Source organism: Buteo buteo, chromosome Z, assembly GCF_964188355.1.
Source record: "Buteo buteo chromosome Z, bButBut1.hap1.1, whole genome shotgun sequence".
Lineage (NCBI taxonomy): Eukaryota > Metazoa > Chordata > Aves > Accipitriformes > Accipitridae > Buteo > Buteo buteo.
Genome location: NC_134204.1, coordinates 29,428,990 through 29,450,603, shown reverse-complemented (window position 1 = coordinate 29,450,603; position 21,614 = coordinate 29,428,990). Strand labels below are relative to the sequence as shown.

The 21,614-nt window shown below is 42.1% G+C and overlaps 1 protein-coding gene across 1 annotated transcript in view; it reads right to left on the bottom strand.

Moving 5' to 3' along the window:
• The window catches only part of DOCK8 (dedicator of cytokinesis 8), a 95,666-nt gene extending 82,184 nt beyond the window's left edge, over positions 1–13,482 (bottom strand). The window contains exon 1 of the mRNA XM_075019898.1: positions 13,174–13,482. The gene's annotated coding sequence lies outside the window, so the exon portion shown is untranslated. The remainder of the gene's footprint in view (positions 1–13,173) is intronic.
• Positions 13,483–21,614: the final 8,132 nt, after the last annotated feature.

The window sequence follows — 21,614 nt, the reverse complement described above, 5'->3', positions numbered from 1 at the left end:
CACACAAAGACACAAAGTTTTGTGCAACAATCCACATCTTTAACTAGCAAATATGGGAATCTTGCTTAGAAGTCCTTTTCTTACTGCCAGTGGAACTGCCTGTTTTTCTTCTAAGTTTCTAATTAGTCCTTAAGGCACCAGAGCTCTGCTTTGTAAGTCACTGTTTACAGCCATGGTCGATCTCAACTGGCTGCTATCTCCTTCATGGCTCAGGTAGGCTGTACACTCTCTGGCACACCCCTACTTTGGGGTCCACCACAATAAGTCTCTGTATCAGCTAAGGCAATAAAGATCCTATCTGAGACCATTGAAATTTAACCACAGTCTTCTCAAAGGGGATGGTGCAGGAACAAAGGAAGAAGTCTAGGAGTGGAAATTGTCGACTTCATTATGCTGGCATCTTGTTACAAAATAAAACAAGCAAGAGGTCAATTTTTATTTTTGTCCCAGGTCATGTATGCCATTCATTCAGTGAAGGTTTTTCACTGCCACTCAGTTTTGCTGTTTCTCCCTTAGGAAGAGATAAAAGCAAACATAAAAATGAATTTTCTAATCCTGGCAGCAGAGGAAAAGGACAACCATATTTTCATGCCACGCAAAGAAAATGAAGACTTAGGATTTGGTCCTGATGAGTCTGCTTTTATGTGCTTTTTAATCACTGTGCTCTACGATTAATATGGAAAAGCTACGATATAACATTTGAAAAGACATTGTGCATCCATTGTTGACTGGTTGGCTCTTGCAATGAAAGTGGTTTTAGGTGTAATGTTTCATATGATAGTTTAGTGGTACCTCCTAGAAAGCAGAGTATAAATCAATCTTATCTGTCATACCATTATAGACTTAAACTAATCATGATAGTTTATATATGCAATACACATTAATATTTCACATGATGCTAATTAATGATGCTAATAGAAGATAAATTTGTGTGAAAACAACACAATTCTTTTGATGTCCCCATTAGCTTAAAATCTATCAGCATACAGCAATATATACACAAATCTTTCATACTGAAGGGATTAACCTCAATTTATCTAAGGATAATTTTCTGTGGTTGGCTCAGAGCTCTCTCTGCTTGAAGTGCTAAAGCTCACATTGGTGCTTCATTAAATGTTTGTTTCAGCTGAGATGGCTGAAGAAAAGCTTTCTAACAAGTGTGCCAAGTCTCCAGAAGACTCTACAGGTCTATATTCCAGGGCAGAACTTTATAGTTAGGGTCTACTTCTTTTTTTTTTTTTCCCTTGTTCCTTGCTAAAATGTTTAAATGTCTTCCAACAAGGGTGATTTCAAAAGCATTAGTGATCATACATGCCATCTTCCTTTTCTACTTTGACTTGAAATGCAATAGAAAGATACCAGTTTGTGCTTTTAGATTGTTGTTTTGCCTGCACTATCCTACCAATTCACAATAGGGTAATTATGAAATAAATGCAAGGTTTTATCTTCCAGCTCACACATATTATCAGAGCTTCACAAGGATTTCACTAAGAAAATACTACCATAGTCCTAACAATTTTGTAAAACCCATACCAGGTTTAATAATGCATGTACTTTATTTTCACTTTCTTCCTAATAAACAATTATTTATAATAAGTGAAAAAGTCTAACATTAAGAATAATAATAAAGAGCATGTAAATGTTATTCTAGGGAATTTTTTCTTTTTGCTTCTACAGGTTTTTTTTATTTTTATCAGGGTCAGGGTTGGTAATTTTATCAACAAGGAAAAAAATGTGTATTTTGTCTCTTTCATGACTGACCTCTTCAAAGAAATTCACAATATATTCACAGATGGGTCTTTAATACTGTGAGTACTTCAAAAGCCAGAAGAGGAGAAAATGCAAATGGCACAGAACTGGAAAAATAATTTGTGTTAATATTTTGGCCCCTCATTTCCTAAGACCACAGATTTGTGGAGCTTCAGTGTGACCTTTCTGTGACAGGAAAACCATGAGTTGGGTTTTTTCCAGTTACTTCTTCAAATAACATTTTTTTCTTTAGAACTGTAAGTTTAACTAGAAAAAGCAGGATCTTTTATTAGGGCATTATACCTAAAAAAAAAAAAAAAAAGGCCCAATTTCAAGTACATGAAGAGGTACTGCCATTTTTAGAACAGAGAATTCAGATTCAACTTCAGTGGGAGCCAGAGCAGTAACTAAAATACAATTGAAACCTGGATATCCCACTCACACTTTTAAAAGTAAGAATGTCCACAGAATTTGGCATATGTTAACAACCGCGTTGTTAAATGAATATATTTTTGTATAAGCTGGCTACACTACAGGTACAAATTCCATAGAAGTTATATTACACACCCTCAGAAACACATTTGCAAGACATTTTATATCTAAGTCAGAAACTGAATTTCACTTTGCAATTCATCTGGAAAATTTCAAGCTTGGGGAAAGGTTAACTTTTACTCTAACTATGTTCTAAACATGAGGTTTTGTTATTATAATGATTGTAAAGCTCAGATCATGTGACAACTGAAATAAAATACACTCTTATCTAATCGAGTTTGCTTGCGTTTAGGGAAAAAGACTAATACCGAGTCCAGGTGTGCTGACTCCTTTATAAAAAGTCTCCAGGTCATTATTTCTGAAGCTCAGGAAACTGTGAGATTCATCATGTGCAAGTATTATTCTACAAAGGTTGCAAGGAAAAATATTGTGGACTTTTTATATGAACTTGGCCCAAAAGCTGATCTAGGCCTGGACTTATTTTTCTGTAACTGCATTCATGATAGCAAGCATTTAGTGTTAGTATGTTATCAGGTAAGCACTTTTCACAGGCTATCCTTTTTTCCTACTGCTAACAGGCAACAGTATAGTCTGGTGTGTGTTTTTCAAATCAAATTAAAAAAAAAAAAAGGCAAGTCAGAATAGAAGAAAGGATGACTATGCTGAAGTGTGCTCATGAACCATAATTTTTAATGACCATTAAACCTAAAAGTGGTAGAGGGTATAAAATACAACATTAAATATTTCTTCCTTGCTGGTTTTCACTTCATGCCTGAAAATGAAAACTGTTTGGAAGATAAATAAGGGATGTTCATATGTGGGACCTGGTGGACATAAAGATGTTTCTCATTTGCAGCTACATTTTTCTTGGGTAAGCTTAGGATTTCCTGTACTATGAAAAAAGAACCTCATCATAAATTGCAGCCTAGACTTTGCAATGCACATTGATGTCTTAAGTCTAAGAGGGACATAAGATCTTAATAAAGGTTTTTAAAATGCAGGTTTTCTGCCCAGAGCCTAAAGTACATTTCATGCTCACCAGCCATCTTCCAGAGACAAAGCAAAAACCTCAGTACTCTAATCATGTAGCAAGGATTATTATGTGTGATTCCAGTGATTGCACAGGTATGCAAGTACAGCACAATACCAGTCTTCAACAACTGTAATAGAAAATAGATGGTTATATTTTAAACACTATTTGAGTATGCAGTCAGATGAAAAGACCAGCTTCCTGCTAAAAACAGTTGTCAATAACATCTGGGAATGTTACAACAATTACAGTTGTCCCAACAGTAACAACAGTATTCTGCTTGCTTGACCAACTGTTCTCTAAAGGCTTTGTGTCTACAGGTGCCTACTTGCTGATAAAGAGTACACTTGCATTATGGAGCCTATCCTTTCCTGCACTTGTAATTTTTCATGGAGATTTGGATGGATGGGCCTGTGTTTGTCATCAACCCCCTATGTGAGTAGCTACTATCACCTTGATTGTACAGCAGGCAGACCACTCCAGAAGAGGTAATCATAAAGTTCGAGGTAAACAATAGAAACCAGAACTAAATCACTGTGAATAACCAAAGGCATTAGTATCCTCTGAAAGTTAAGAGGGCATTTTCTTACTCTTTCTTTTCTACTTCCTAAAAGTTAGATGTATTTTAGGCAGGAAATGTTGTAATCTTTGTGATAGACAATAGGATGTCAAATCTACTAAGAGCATCCTGAATAATCTTATCTTTGAAAAATGGGCAGATACTTACAGGAATCTCTATTAGCACTATGAATTAATACCCTATGGCATAATCTTGATATATATTTTATATATTTTTAATATATATATATAAAAAATATTGCTTTCTTCCTCAACTTACTCCTGTAACTGATTTACAATCCACCTCTGCTAGACAAGAAAGCAATGTTCACTTGGAGTCACCACTCCCCAACAGAATTAGAAACACCTTAAGGACACACACAGAGTTTTGCACAGATAAAACATGGCTTTGTGCATTGTTTGCTTTTTATTAATTTTGTATGTATATAAAACGTGACAGCTTGCAATCTAAGCCTAGTCCATAACAAATATTATAGCAGTGTTCCTCTTGTCATGCAGTTGTCTCTCTTACAGCCTCCAGCTATGTTCTAGCCCACATGGTCTACAGCACAGCTTGCTCCCAGGTATAATTCAACAGGCTGTGTGGATGCAGACAGGCTTTGATATAGTTGGGCTTAAAAGCAACAATTATCAATGCCAGAATGCGAGGTGCAAATCATCTGATATTCGTTTGAATTATACGTAGTGACCAGTCAAACTGTACACCACTTGAATTTGTCATTTGCTCAAGTGTGGTTGTAAAACATGTTTAGAAGCGCTGCACTGACATAGATGTAGTCTAATTTGACTGCTCACTGGAAACTCCCTAGCAAAGGCAAATGAATTATCTTTAGGGCTGATGAAAAGATAATCTAACAGGCATTAGGAAGTTCCCTCTATTAGCTTTAGAGCTATTTACAATAGATAGGATCCATCCCTAGCCTGCTTTAATATTCTTGACTTTGTGGTAGATTTAGAAGGTTGTTATTCCCACAGGTTACATCCCTCCCTTGGAGTGGAGTACCACCTGTAAAAATGTCCCAAAAGAAGAGACAGGTTAATATACGTAAGAAAGGAGCCATCTGAGGTATTTAATGGCTGTTTAGTCATTCACATGCAGTGAGGACTCATAACTGATACAACAGGGATGAAACCATGGTCTCAACTCCTCCTTATCTTTTCTGCTCACTCAGAAAGCCTTGAATCTAAACAGTGGTGGGATGTGAGGTAAAGCACCTATGTGCAGAGGCTGAAGTGGGGATCAGCCTTTATAAGTACCATATGAAGGAACAGAGCTCCCTGTCTTCTCTCCCTCTTCTGCACCTGCTTTGGAGCCATGTACAACCTATTGCCTATGCTGAATACAAATCCAGAAGACACCAAGACAATGATGCCATAAAAAGCTAGTCGAAATCAGCTTGCAGTAACTCAGGAAGACAGGAGTGACTTTTTCTGGGAAGAAGTAACACCTAGCAGATTGTGTTCTTCATTATGTCCAAAGGGAACTGATGTCTAAAGCTGGTGAACTACTAGCTGGATGAGTGGACAGCGAGTTGGACTGAAAACTGGCTGGACAGCCTGGCCCAGAGGGGGGTGATCTGTGGCATGAAGTCTAGCTGGAGGCCATTAACTAGCAGAATACCCCAGGTCAATACTGGGTCCAGTCCTGTTTAACATCTTTATTAATGATCTCGATGATGGGGCAGAGTGCCCTCAGCAAGTTTGCTGATGACACAGAACTGATAGCAGTGGCTGATGTGCCAGAGGGTCATGCTGCCCTTCAGAGGGACCAAAACAGGCTGGAGAAATCGACTGACAGGAACCTCATGAAGTTCAGCAGGGAGAAGTGCAAAGCCCTGCACTTGGAACATCCCCATGCACCAATATATGCCAGGGGGCCACCCAGCTGGAAAGCAGCTTTGCAGAAAAGGAACTGGAGGTCCTACAGGACCACGTTGGTCCTAGGAGACCATGACTTCAACGAAGTTGAATGTAAGCCAGCAACGTGCCCTGGTGGCAAAGAAGGCTGATGTTATCCTGAGGTGCACTAGGCAGAGTATTGCCAATGACCCTTCCCCTCTGCTCAGTACTGGTGAGACATGCATGGGTTCTGTGTGCAAGTCTGGGCTTCCCAGTACAACAGAGACATGGACATACTGAGGAGAGACCAGCCAGGGGCCACAAAGGTGATGAAGGGATTGGAGCATCTCTCCTAAGAGGAAAGGCTGAGAGAGCTGGGACTGTTCAGCGTGGAGAAGGGAAGGCTCAGGAGGCATCTTATCAATGTATGCAAATATCTGAAGGGAGAACATAAAGAAGACAGAGTCAGGCTCTTTTCAGTGGTCCACAGTGACAGGACCAGAGGCAATGGGCACAACCTGAAACACAGGAGGTTCCACCTGAAACACTTTTTTATTATGAGGGTGACTAAGGCCCAGCACAGGTTGCTCAGAGAAGTTGTGGAGTCTGCCTCTTTGGAGGTCTTCAAAAGCCATCTGAACTGGGTAGCCAGCTCTAGGTGTCCCTGCTTAAGCAGACGGGCTGGACAAGATGACCTCCAGAGGTCCCTTCCAACCTCAACCATTCTGTGATTCTGTGAAAGAAAGGAGCAGATAGTTTGGTCAGTTTATAATCTGTCCCTGTAAACTGGAAATGGAAACTGGGAAAAAACACATGTTGAACTCAGCTGAAAAAACTGGAAAAAACTGAATATAAAAGTTAATGAAAGGTGAAAAAGGTAAAATGATTTTCCTGAAGGACAACCACCCCAGTATTTCCTATAGCCAAATTAAAAGGCTCTCAAAGAAAACTAGTATGCAGGAAGAAGACTAGTGAGCCTTACGTCAGAGCCCAGCAAGATAATGGAACAGATTCTCCTGGAAGTTCTGTTGAAGCATATGGAATACAGGGAGGTGATTAAAGACAGCCAACATGGCTTCACCTAGGGCAGGTTGTGCCTGACTAATCCAGTGGCCTTCTACAATGGAGTGACTGCATCAGTGGACAAGGGGGGAGCAACTGATGTCATCTACCTGGACTTCTGTATGGTCCCCCACAACTTTCTTACCTCTAAATTAGAGAGACATACATGTATTTGATGGACAGACTGTTAGTTGGTTAAGGAACTAGTGGGATGGCCGCATCTAAAGAGTTACAGTGAACAGCTCAATATCCAAATGGAAACCAGTAACAACTGGTCTTCCTCAAGGGTAAGTACAGGGACCAATGCTATTTAATATCTTCATTAATGACATAGATAGTGGGACTGAGTGCACCCTCAGCTAGTTTGCAGACAACATCAAGCTGAGTTCTGCAGTTGTTTCACCTGAGGGAAGGGATGGCATCCAGTGGGACCCTGACAGGCGTAAGGGGTGGGCCCATGTGAACCTCGTGAGGTTCAACAAGGCCAAGTGCAACGTCCCACATCTGGGTCAGGGCAACCCCCAAGATCAGTACAGACTGGGGATGAAGGAATTGAGAGCAGTCCTGCAGAGAAAGACTTGGGGATCTTGGATGAAAAATTGGACATGAGCTAGCAATGTGTGTTTGCAGCCCAGAAAGCCAACTGTATCCTGGGCTGCATCAAAAGAAGCTCAGCCAGCAGGTCGAGGGAGGTGATTCTGCCCCTCTACTCCGCTCTGGTGAGACCCCACCTGGAGTACTGCATCCAGCTCTGGGGCCTCCAGTACAACAAGGACATGGACCTGTTGGAGTGGGTCCAGAGGAGGGCCACAAAAATCATCAGAGGGATGGAACACCTCTCCTGTGAGGAAAGACTGAGGGAGTTGGGGTTGTTTAGCCGGGAGAAGAGAAGGCTTCGGTGAGACCTTATTGCGGCCTTTCAAGACTTAAAGGGGCCTTATAAGAAAGACGGAGAGAGACTTTTTAGTAGGGCCTGTAGCGATAGGACAAGGGGTAATGTTTTAAGCTAAAAAAGCATAGATTCAGGCTAGATATAAGGAAGAAATTTTGTACAACTGAGGTGGTGAAACACTGGAACAGGCTGCCCAGAGAAGTTGTGGATGCTCCATCACCAGAAATGTTCCAGGCCAGGCTGGACGGGGCTTTGAGCAACCTGGTCTAGTGGAAGGTGTCCCTGCCCATGGCAGGGGAGTTGGAACTAGGTGATCTTAAGGTCCCTTCCAATGCAAACCTTTCTATGGTTCTAAGATGTAAAGCCAATCTTTATACTCCCTGCACATGCAACTCCAAGTAATTTTCTCCGAAGGATTGAAAAAATCAGCTTCTCATTTATTTTTATGGAAGTCTAAGAAAACTGGCCATTTACTATATAAACTGTTACTGTTATATGTAACATATGAAACTTCTATACCTCCTACTTTTTTATCTTTAATCTGTTATTAGTGTTTAATATTCTCTGTACCAAATAAAAAACCACTACTATTTCACACATGTAGTATGTAAGAAGTAGTCCTTTCCCATAGCAATTACAAATTGGAATTTTTTAACCTCTCTTAAAAACCCTAGTGCACTGTATATTTATGGCATGGATTTTAGATTAATTCAAATGGGTTATTATTTGATTGTTCAAAAAAACCATCTTGAATATAAACCTGCAAAGGCTTATTAACTTGAGTTATCCTCACTTAGATAGATTCCCAGGGTGCAACTCATTAGAGTAAAGCAGGATTCAACCCTTTCATCAAGTGTGCTCTGCTTTGTGACTCTCTTGAATTAGGCTGACTCAGTAAAAACAAACACGGGATTTTTAGTACTGCCACTGTCCTGACATTACATATTATAAGGCTATGGCTCAATGGTCGTACTTGATAAGAAGGATGTATCTACAAGCAGCTTTTAAAAGTTGATAAAGTATGAACGTGCATTTTAGGTATGCAGCAAACACATGGAAAATGCCTTCACTATTAGCAGACTGGTACTTTTATTAAGGCTTTTATAATGTATCACTTTATGTAAGAAACTTACTGTAAGAATTTACCACATCTTTTTAAAAATGCCCTAGACCTTTATACTTACTACATAAATCTATTGTACATACAAAGGACTGAGGTTCTCCCTGCAGCTTACTTAATATATTTAAAGATTAAAAAGAAAAATCAATTAAAAGAAATAGCTTGGCCTATACAATGGAGTCTGGATAATGCTTTTAAGTAATTAACATTTTATTATATCCATATAACAAGGGTTTTATTGAAATTCAATCAAAAGATGCTGGCCTCAACCCCATAAACGGGTTGCACTGAACAGAAATCTGCTATCAGAGCACATAGGAAATAGCCTGTTCTGCCACTGAAACTATTTTGCACTGTGCCTGACCCCTCTGTAACAGCCTTTGCCATTTAGGGTAATTTCTTGTGAACTTTCAGGGCTGAGATTTGTACAATATTAGGCTGAAGAAGACCTTTTCACTTCAGGTAGAAATAATTTAAATGCATTGTCATCATTAATGTAACATAAAATTCATGGTACAATTTGAGAATTAGGTAGGGGTTTGACTTTTATTGTAGGCTTTTTGAAATTTGCAATCTTTAGCTAATGTTTGCTTTAATACTGGTAGTGTGGGTTGCTTGGTTTTTTTACATATAAATCTATGCAAGTCAATTAATCCTTATGTACACTTATTAAAACTAGAAGAGGAAAAGAAAATTTTGTTTGGCGACTGGACAATTTCAGGGACAAGGAAATGAAATGATAGAAGTAAATGCTAAAAACATGTTTTATAACAGTTGTAAAATGCAAACATTGGTTGTCTGTAGAAACAGTTGAGTATGTCTATTGGGAGTGGTTTTAATTTCATGAGTCACATGACTGAAATTTAAGTGATGTGTTAGGGAGCTGTATTGCTGCTCTTGATAGTTTTCTGCTTTGTAATTTATGTGTTGAAATGTTTTCAATGTATAGCACTGGTGGCCAGGGCCTAGGTAGGTGCCTAAAGCACAGTTTTCTTCAGTTGAAATCAAAACAAGTACTTACTACTGCAAGATCTATGTAGAAGGTAAAATAGTAAACAACACTAGCTAAATAAAAGTAATAAAAATAGAAAATATCTTCCATGAATGCTGTGTTTATCCTAACACACTACTGAAGCAAACTGATTAAAATTCAACTTTTGTGGTCTCTCAGACGTACACTGCTCAGCTGGTACATGTTAGAGCCCACACTTTTAGCAATGATGAGTTGTTTTTTCTTAGCAGTTTGCAACATTATTTTTCAACTTCCTTGGTTTCTGGTATAAATACTGCGATTGGAAAGTAGACACATTTACAACACACAATCCAGATACCTTCTAATTACTATCTAGGACTCAACTCAAAAAGGATGATCTGGTTTTTCATGTCCTATGCTGGCTTCCAACCACCACAGACACCTAACACTGTCAGAGAACACCTTAAAGGTGTCTTAGTGTTGCACATTAGTGAGGGTTTTTTTCCCTTTCCTTTGTTCAGTGCAGGAGGCCATTTGGAAAGACAGTTACAACTTACTTTTAAGTGATAGTATAGGCTTCATTTTGAAGAACATATAAAGTTGGACAGGAATTTAAATTCTCATGTAATAAAAAAAAGTTATTTCAAGAGGATGTTTTCTGAGGTCCTGCTCAGTTTTCAGCAACTGAGCTCTGGGTAATACACACGTAAGTAGTAGGAATGCTGCCTAACATTAGGGACACTAAAGGCTTGCTCCTTCACTTCTACATATGAGATGAACATCATTATACATAAAAGTTATCCCATTAAAACACAAGGAACTACTCACATATATGCATTAAAAACATATGTGCAAGTCTTTGCAGGATAAAAAAACCAGGCAGGAAGCAACAGGTTGGGGCAATAGACACCAGATGGGTAGAAAGAAGAATAAAGAGGTAGGAAGACATGGTTACGTGGGCAGGTTGCATACACACCTTACAAGTCTGAAGGCATTTGAAGGCCTGTTTTTTAAAGTTTGACCTTGCTTTAAACAAATGTGATGCCTGTCATGTAACAGCTGTTCCAGAAGCATCTGCATGCAGTTCCAGTGCTCATGATCGATAACTCACACTAACTTTAAAATGTGACAAGACCACAAACACAGCATTTCAGATCACACCATTGTTAATTTTTTTACAGAACAGTGTTCATCGGCATAGTTCATCGGCTGGTCATGCTTCACCAAACACCCAGGGTAAACCTTACGTAACTAGGAGGGAGACAAGCTGATGTCATTGTACGGAGGAACCAGTGCAGAGCCTAAAATTCTACTGGTCCTCATAAAAACAGTATACAGCTTAGTCGAGCCACTGGCAAGAGAAAGAGTGAGAAAGAGAAGAGCTCGCATGTGAATTTGTAGTGAAAGCAAAGTAATTATGCAGGCAATGTAATAACTCCTGTAAATGATGCCTTGCCAGTAAAGTCCAACTTTCACTAAGAGTTGCATTTTGAAGAAGTAAACTCTGGAACTCTGAAGAAAGAGGAACAAAATTTTATAGCTGTAAATTAGCCTTTTATGTACAGGCAAGGAAGCTAACACACTGACCTATTATTCCTCTTATTTTGAAAAATCCTTTAAAAAAAACCAGACCACCACATTAAAAACACTTCTTGTGAAGATACATGATTACTGTCAGTAGAACAAACTGTACTTTAGTCATGTAAGAATGACGTGCTCCTTTTGAAGAAAGGGAAACACAATGTTCTGCTAGCAAATATATGTAATGTCTACTATACTGTGTAAAAGTGAATATTCTTACTCGCAAAATAAACATGCAGATTGTTAAACTGGAATCATATTCAGAACATGATGATTAAAATATTTGAACATTTAATTTGCTACAAAAATACTGAATATTTCACTATTGAATCAAAAGAAGAAGAAATATAAAAAATTATAACAACAAATTAATTTCACAACCATTCTTGCTAGCAAAACTTTTGCGAGCCTTTGTGAAATGAAGCCAGATTAATCGTTACGAGTCCACTACTTTGTAAGGTTTTAGTCAGATGAACAGTGACCATCACCACTGCTGGGAAAAGCTGCCAGAAGGCTGACCCTAAAAATAGGAAGAAAGAAAATAATCCAAACCCTCTAAATATCAGCCAGTTACGCTCTTTATTCAAGAAAGTCTCCAAATGATCCGGAATTGTGGCAGGATCCTGTAGTGAACTGCTCATCTGATGGCTTCTCAATATGTTGTCTCACTCCTGTGAATATCCCACTGTACATTTAAAATTAATTTCCAAAGCATACAGAAAGGTACACTGATGCGTATTCTGCCATGGGAAAGGCACATCACAGCAGAGCTAATTTTATCCTCTGCGACTGCAAACCCCATGTCTTCCAATAAATTGCTGAGGAGGTGGAGTTTCTCTGCATACTCTTCTCTCTGGCACAGAGACGTATCCTCAGTTTATATTACCATTACGCTATCTGCTCTTTCGTATGTCAGCAAATTCAGTTGCCTTGTACTTAGATTAACACCCTGGAAACCCAGTTTCTGTCTCAGATGACAAGACACTTGCAAAGGAGGCCTGTGTTTTCCTTTAACCTAACAATAAGCAAATAATTGTCTTGGTTTCTTACTGCCACCACAGAGCATAGACCAGCTGAGAGTCAGCACTTCCCTGGGAAAAGACACCAAAGTCTAGCAGACAGCAAGCTCAGTCGCAAAAGTATGGTATTCCAAGAGCCGAACTCTCATTTATTTGGTGTAGGGAGGTAAGGGGGAAGGTAGATTTATTTTCAATCATCAGGAGGATTTTTTCTTTTCATAGATGAAAGGGCGAAAAGGAAAAAAAAAAATGCCAGGGATGTATGTCATTGCAGTACCGGTGCCCTACATAAACCCCCTATTTCCCAGGAACGTCGATTTAGGCACCAGGCCATCCTGCCGCTGGGTGCGGAGGAGGGACCCCGACCCTCCGCCCCGCCGCCAGCCAGCGGCCCCTCCAGCAGGCTCGGGGCTTGCTCGGACAGAGCTGATGGGGAACAAGTGCCTGGGGTGAGACTGGACGTTTCCTCCCCGCCAGAGGAGACGAACACCCAGCCGGCTTCGTCTGCCTACGCGGCGTCAGAGCGAACTCCGTTGCAGACGCGCACCCTGGAGCGGCAGCTCCCGGGGCCAGCAGACGACCGACCGGCGGATGCCCGCAGGGTCGCCGCTCGCCGGAGCACCGGGCGGGGGGTACCCGCCCGAGGGCTGGCCGGCAGCGGGCGGCGGCGGCAGGGCTAGCCCAGCTATCTGGAGCTGGCAGATGGCTCCCCGCCACGGCGGTCTGCCGGGGAGGAGCCGTCCCGCCCCCGCTCCCGCAGCCCGATCGCCCGCCTCGGCCGGGTCTCCGACTAAGGCTGGCGGGGAAGAGTTGCGAGGGACGAGGAAAGCCCCTTACCTGTTGATTTTCAGGGCGAACGCCCTCCTGTCTGCGGCGGGTAAAGTCGCCATGCGGGAGAGCCGCCGCGGGTGTCGGGGGCCGAGGAGGACCGACGCCGGCTGTACACACGAAGGGCGGCTTCGTTTTATTTCTTTATTTTTCTTAATGGCATGCTCCGGGCTAAAAAACCCGACGGCCTTCTGACAGTTCTGGGTGGCAACTTCCGCACTGCACCTTCCTCGCCGAAATCGGCCGGAGTGGGAGGGATCTGCCCCCGTGCACAGCTGGCTTCCCACCGCTGCCGGCGTCTGCCCCGCCGACGGCAGCGCCCAGCCCCGGCACCCGGGCGCGCTGCGCCTCTCCCCGCTGGCTCCCACGGGCTGCCCGCCGCGGCGGCAGTGCGCCCGGGCGTGGGAGGGATTGCCCCTCCCCGCTTAACGCAGGCGACCCCCGAGCCGCCCGTGGGTATTTCGGAGGGAAGCAGCGGGGAAGGCGAGCATTTAAGCAAGCGCAGGAAGGGAGGGAGGAGGCGAGGCGCCTTGTACCTGTGTGAACGCGCAGAGCTGCGCAACTCCTTGCGCACCCCCACCAACGCTTTTTTCTTTTGGAAGCCGCGGTGCGGGTGTCGGACACCCCCACCACCCCCGCTGGGGGCGGGGGGGGGGGTCGAGCGCCGCTCTGCGAGGGCGGGCGAGGAAGCGGCGGACACCGCGGGGCGCCAGACGGGCCCCGGGCCGCCCCCGGGCGCCGGCGGTGCAGCTCGTCCTCGCCCGGCGGAGAAGAGGCGGCCGGCGGGCAGGGCCGGGCACGGTAGGGCAGGGCAGGCCCGGGCAGGGCTGCGCAGGGCAGGGCAGAGCGGCGCCCACCGCCCCTCAGGCGGAGGAGATAGCCAGGGTCCTTCCTTCGGCCCCGCTGGCACACGGATGGAGCTGTTCGGGCAGGTAGAGAAGGTGAGGTGTGAGGCGTAAATAGATGCCGGTGCTTTACCCGGGGTGACATTTTGCTAACACACACCTGCACCCAGGATAGACGTTTCTCTTGCCCCTGAACAACTTGAGTGTGTAAGGAAAACTCACACCTGCCAACGCCAGATACCAGCTCAGCTTGGCACAAAGCAGGCCACGTTGCTGTTCTCTTCACCAGCGCTTGCAGCTCAGTTTTTTAAAAAGGCCATTTTTATTAAGTGTCTTGTGGTGGTGTGACAAAGGGATGTTTCCTGACGGGTATTTTTCTCTCAGCCTTGGTGCAGATTTCACGGCTTCTGCAGATAAGCAGAACTCGGGCTTCATTTGAAAGGGGAACCAGAAGCCAAACGTGGTTTCCGCAGATGAATTCTGGGGTAGCTGAGGCAATTCAGTTTTAGGCTGTCCCGTTTTTACTAAATCCATGCCTTGGTGGCAACAACATTAGGATTCACCTGCCGAAAGGCAGTCATAGCTTATCTCTCCATTCCCAGTGAGCTGGAGGGTACCTAGAGGAAAACAGCATGGTCTGAGGCAAGGATGGAAGATTGTCAAACACTGAAGGCCTAAAATTGTGCTACTAATAATTACCATTTACTCTGCAGGATTCACCATTCTTTAGAGCGCTGTTAAGTATGGGTGGTCTCAAATATGGATGTTAACCCCTACGGTTTTTGAAGAGCGCTGGCTATGTGCCCTTGGGGAAGTACAGAAAGGCTGAAGAAGCAAAAGATTTAACAAAAATCATAAGTAAATAAAAAGAGTTGAAAATGGAAACAAATATTTTGGGGGGAGAAAACCCACAAGGCTCTACAGCAGAATAAGATCTCAGATATGAGTCTGAAACTTCAGAAAGAGAACATTAAAATCTACCACTAATAGAACAGTATTAACTAACAAACATTTGCTTTGGGAAAAATAAATTAGACACTTTATTGCACGGAACTTACTCACCACCCATCCTTTCTTTACATTGCCGAGATAAAGCTAAGGTCACTTACCTACTTGTAATTTGAACTTAAATATCACTTAGTTACAAATCACTGATACATGGCTATGATCTGGCATGTGTGTTGGTGACAAGAACACTCTTGAGTGTCAGAGATGTTGACCGTGCTTCACACCACCTTTCTTCTTGTCTGCACTTGCATGTGTCTGTTGAAATTTTGTCACTGCCTTCAGAACTCTCTTCAGTGCATGAACTGGCTGTGGTTTTAATAGATGTGTTACTGCTCTACAAGAACCTCAAAGCGTGCAACCTGCCTTTTGACAGGTGGCTGTGATCACATTGCTTCAAAAGTGGAAAGAAACAAGAAAAATGTAACCTTTTTAAAATTTTAATAGACCCATATAATTCAAATGGACACAGCAATTTTTGAGAGCCTAATTTGAGATACCCAATGTTTGATTTTTTCCTGGATCAATGGTATGCATTTCTTACCTACTTTACTTGGGGTTGAGGGTCTCAGCACTGTTGAACGCTACGCATCCAAAATCCAGCTGAAATATTTAACATCTTGGCCTTTCTAGTATACTTACTCTCTTTGCTCCTACAGAAAATTGGTGGACAGAGAAGCTTCTCTCCTATTTGCTTTTCAGAATTTTAGCTTAGAGATTAATATAAACCATGCTCTCCTTAAGATGCCATGAAATAGCCATGAAATAAACACCAGTTTGTCAGTTTTCTATGCTGTCTAGACCACTGCAGGATGGGCAAGAAACAATTCTTATGTACTCTGCACACGTTGAGGTGGGCTCTCTCAGTTCCACTGCATTCTATCTCCTGTATAAAAGAAGGGAAATCAGAGAAAAATGTTATGCAGTTCTCCACTAGTACAGTAGGTCCTTGCTATCACATGAAATTGCTTTCTGGTAGCTTAACCATGCATTATAGATAACCTGTCACTAGAAGAGCTGCTCATCCACAGTAGGAAGCCAGGTCTTTCCTGTTTCTCAAAGTACTGCTTTTGAAAACCACAACCATCCTTTTCATTGTTTAATTTCAAAAGCCTCCATGAAGTGCTATGCCTCTGATCCTAGCAACTTACAAGCTAAGGAGGAGAAATGTATAGGCAATGAAAAAAAAGCAGGTACCTCCATTAACCATTGTCTGGTTGTAGAGACAGTAAGACAACAGTTTTAGTGTTGTATAGATTTCACGGCAGGTCGCATGAAAGGAACTGGACGTTCTTGCTTTGCTGAAGTCTGTGGTTAACTGGGTTTGGGGTCTTGGTTTTTTTTGCTTAAGAGAGGAAGATGTTTCTTCTTCTAGCTGTATCTCCAGAACTGCTAACTACTCAAGAAGAAACCACCACCTTATTTTTTACTGAAGCTATAAAAGAGAGTTTAGGCTTCATCATAACAGCTCATATGGCATGAAGTAGGACCTTCCTTGACTCCTGAATCTGTCCACACAAATCGAGCTAGCAGCAATGCAGATAACATCCCAACTTGCACAAAAATACCCATTTATGAATGATACAACTATTTATTTTGCAGTTTCATACATTCTTGGTAAGCACGGACAAAAGGATTACTCAAAAATATTTTGTCACATGCACATCAGCAGCCTACTTCAGCGTATGAGCAGCAAAACTCATCAAATATTCCCTTTCATCTATTATGTCAGCAATTCCATTGCCTTTTTGGGAGGAAAAAAAGAAGAAAAGAAAAAGGAATTTTATCAAGAAAGCTTACACGGTTTTAACTCATTGGAGTACTACCAGATGAGATGTTAGTAAACTGATTTTTTTAAGCTATCTTATCCAATTAAGTATTGTCAACAGTACTGCTCCAGCTTATTGTTAAACACTACTGTTTGAATTCCTGCAACAAACAAACCTACTATACACAAGGTCATGAAGTCTAATCATGCCTTTAGGACAAGAAGTCCCAAAGGACAAGATCTTTCCAGTCAGGAGGTTAAAAAAATGATATCAAACCAGATGCCAGTGGAGGCAGCACAAAAATCAAAAGTGAAGAAAACAATGCAACTCAGAACAGACTGTGGTTTTCCAAACCTAGCTTGCTTGGATGGCAGCAGGTGTTGGTGGGTCTTGTATACGATACGGTAAAAAGCATGCTTAGATTCACCATTTCCTCATCCCCATCCTCCTGTTGCACATGCATGCATCCCAGACAGTGGTCCTAATCATTGCTGCATCCCTGCATCCCTAGAATCAATCATAAAGCCACGCTTCCTTCTAGTTCTTCTTGGGCTTGAAATGCTCTCACCATGCTTTGGTCTTCCTCCTGAAACCTGACCTGGAGGTGGTGGGTCCACGGCCGGTTGGTTGCTGTACCTGGGCAGGCTGAGGAGCTGCAGGCCCAGCCACAAAGAGCAACTGGGTGGTGGTACCGACAGCACAGGCTGGGTGTGAGCATCTGGGCCGAATGGCTACTGCTGCGTATTGTTTTGAAGGAGTTTGCAAGCTGGAGTGAGGGAAACGCAGGAAGAGACAGTAATTGGTGTGTCTATACACTACCTACCAGGGGATTATTTTTTCTGTTAAGCCACACATTTCCAAACATGTTTTTTCTTGAAAGAGTAACTAAGCAGTTACTTCTTCACTGGCAGTGGTATCCCTGCAAAGAATGCTGTTGCATAATAGAGTATTACAGCATCACACTCATCACTAAACACCTTTGTATCCCAGGATAGTGATGGATGACAAAGCCGTGCTGAAGCTTTAACTGTCACGTGCTTATTTGTAGAAGATGTACCTTTGATGCTCAACTGGCAACCGGGTTGGGGAGTTTTCTCAATATCTTTTATAATGGTAAGTTTGCATCCTTGGCAAAATACACCAGCAGTACATAACTTCAGTAATGAATAACAGTTATCTGATTACCCCGTAAGAATGCCTGGAGGTTCACACCAACAGGAAAACTGTGATGATCTCAGTACCTGCCAGCAACACACAATGCCTGTTGATGTATGCTCATATTCCACCTTCGTACAACATCACTGACTTGGGGAGTATAATGTAGCCAGTGCAACCAGACACTCTCTCCTTAAAGGAAGCTGACATGCTGTCAAGTTCAGTGCTTTCGCTCGCATCCATCTCGACTGTACCTAAAAATCTAACTTACTCGGGATTGTTTTATACAAAATTGTAATATGAAATTTAGTAGGCTAAATCTCAGAAAAATAAGTGTAATTTTCCATTACTCCTACTGATGTATTAAATAGATTGGCAATGAAAGACTGAACCTTCCTTAAAAAAAAAAAAAAAGAGTTTAAAAAGTCATTCCTAGTTTTAAGTTTCATTTCTGTGTTGGTGAAACAGGAGAAAGGGAACTTAGATCACTTTGCAGCCTTCTGTAAAACACATGACTCTAAAAAAAACCCAAAAACTATATGTGAAAGCATATATTCTTTTTCCATTTGTCTGTGCAAATTCTTCTGGAGAATTAAAAATGTTACTGGCCAGATCCTCAACAGAGAGTGTCTCAAAGAGAAATGTTTCTTTGCTCACCTCCGCAGTAACCAGAGCTTAAGCAGAGACAACACTGACAAAAATTTCTCTTACTGTCACTATCTTCCTACATACATTTAGGCAACTTGCTAGATGATGTATGCTGATATTTAAATCCTGACTATAAGCCATACCTTTATTCTAATGTTCTCAGTTTCACTAAGTTTCACATCGTAAGAGCATATTAAGCACATAGGTCATAAAAACAATCAGCATTAAAAAGCAGGTGCACTGACTGAAGTAGGATCTTCCTTCTCTTAGACAACATGTGAATAATCTGCATTCTTCAAAGAAAAATAAAGTCCAGTTGTCAGGAGAAGCTGTCAATCCAAGTACAGGTAAGAAAATAGAGATAGTTTAATATAGGAATAGTTAGATAAGAGGCAAGAAAGGAGTAAATGTACCCAGGGGAATATGCAAATCATACTAAAGTTATGCCTCTGCTTACCAGCTTATATTTTGAGATATACCTGGGCCTGCTTAGCAGCTACTGAGCCAATCACAAAACTGAACTTAATCTCTGTTTCCACATTGTTTTGCAGGTTAACTATCATTCAAAAAATCTGGCATCATATGAAATTGCAGCAACTCCTTTCTCTGTGACGCTGAACTACATTGTACTATACAGACTAGTAGTACTGTAACTAGAACCTCCTTCTCCAGCAGCCATGATGCTTTAAGACTGTTATATTCCACATTATACTGAAATGCCAATGGTTTTCTTTTCCTGTTGTTTCAGTCAGACCGTGCTCCCCTTGCTACTGCACTAGGAATCAGTAAATTGCAATGCTTGTCAGTGCATCCTCTTCCTTATTTTCATGGCTCTTACAGTCTTCTTCCCCAATTCTCCTCGAAGAACCTTAAACACTTTTGTCCATCATCGAAATCAGTCTGAAGCAAATGGCTTTGCTTGCACTGAGTTCTTCAGTATTTGGGAAGGGACTAGCTTATTTCACTTGCAGACACCTAAAGTAATCATTAAATATGACCTCCTGGTACCCACCAACACTTTACCGCTTTCTGATGTTTTGTCTGGCCTACAGATACCTTAGAATAAAACACTCCAACTGTGCCACCCAGATTTAGGTTTGCTGCGCTCATTTTAGCTGCCACCATAATAAAATATGCAGGTTCTGCATTTATCTTTACAAAGTAGGCTTTATTACACAGTTCAGTAGAAACACAAAGACAGTTAATACTTAACAGCAAAATTCTAATGTTTGAATATATAAAGAAACCAAAAGGAAACGCAGAAACCACAGTATTTATTTTAGATAATTTTGTTAAAAAAAAAAAGAAAAAAGAGCAGTGTTATGTGAACTGATGAAAAGCAGAACACCAGGACACTGGTTTCATCACCTTTTTCTTCCCCAATACCAGGTGTCTCACTGACATGTAAGTGAAATTTCAGTATTACAAATAGTGTCATTTTTGAAAGACAGCTTACAGCCTTTTATATGCTCTGTGATGCTAGCCTGCTAGTTCCCAACACCTTTCTGCTTTTTTCTTCATTTACCCCACAGCTTTCTTGCAGTGAAAATCTTAAATATTTTTCTTAATCAGTCCCTTAATAACAGAACTATGTAAAGTTGAGCAGTCTCAGGACAGCAAAAACATATACCATCTGTCAGGGTTCTAACAGATACAGCTTTGTGAACCTGATCAGGTTTTTCCTTTAAAACAGGAAGCGTCATACAAAGTGATGACCTGTGTGGCTGAAACAAGAATGCAAAAAAATGCATTTTACCATGTATTGGTCCTGCAATTATACAAATCAACAGACTATAAACTTATACCCTCTAATGAATGGATGAGATTTACTGCTTTCCACAGTTAAGGAAACAGGAACTCCACAACTGAGTTTTGTCACCCACTCCCATTTACTGAAGATCCCTAAGCCTGTCACCTTGCTAAACTCAAAAGTTTCACACTTGTGCTGCTGCTCACATTCCAGAGAGCTGGTGGAAGATTTATAGGGTAGGACAACATGAGTTATTTTAACTACAACCTAAGCAAAACCCCACATTTTTCTCACAAATCAAGATTTTAATAATTTGCTTTTGAACTTACTATCTGGACAACCACGTAATGATAGGTATTTCTGTTGGAATAAATACAGTTTTATCTCCCAAGGACAAGCTGAATTAATGGATTATGTAAGTATCTGATCACTTTTTTAGACCAGACTTTTACATGCTTCCTAGAATGACTAAAGTAAATGCTAACTATTTAGAGTGGATTATCAGGTATCACTGGTGTTAAAGGAACGTTTTAACATACACAAGAAGATTGAAGGACACATACTAAGTATATGTACTGCCATACAAGCCAACAAACATACAAACAAGATGAAGCCCAACACACTTTATCAGCCTGTTGTCAAACCGCTGCCACTGGAACTTATATCGAGAGCAGAGGATCACACCTGGGTTTTGAGCAGTATGCACACGTAAGTATGCATCAGGCAAACCTCTCCTCCGTGCCTCCCCCAATACTATTACATTTACACCTTTTGGTGTGAAGAAATGGAAGATGTATTACCGATTCGCTAAACCTATGGTCCACAAAAACCTATGGAGTTTACAACACTGTTGCTAACTGTAGGCAGGTCTTATAAGGGTCCATGCCTCCTCACCGTACCTAATGGAAAACCGAGAGCGCCGGCATGCGATTTGTGGCCTGACTTGGCTGTAAACAAAAGACAGCACATCCACGCCGCACAAGGTCCGCTGACCACAGCGGGACGTCTTCAGCGTTCCCCGTGGGTCACGACCGACACTCCTCTTCCCGAGACCGGGCGGAGGAGGAGTAGCGGGCGGAGGGACCTCGCCCCCTGAGGCCGCGTCTGACGGGAGGCAGGCCACCGCAATACCCGCCCTCCCCCCGCGCAGGACGCCCAGCCGCCGGCCGCTAACGGACGGCTAACGGCCAGTCCCCGCGGCGCCGCGCGACCCGCCCCGCCCCGCCCCGCCCCGCCGCGCCGTCCCTCCTGCTGCGCCTGCGCGGCAGAACGCGGCGG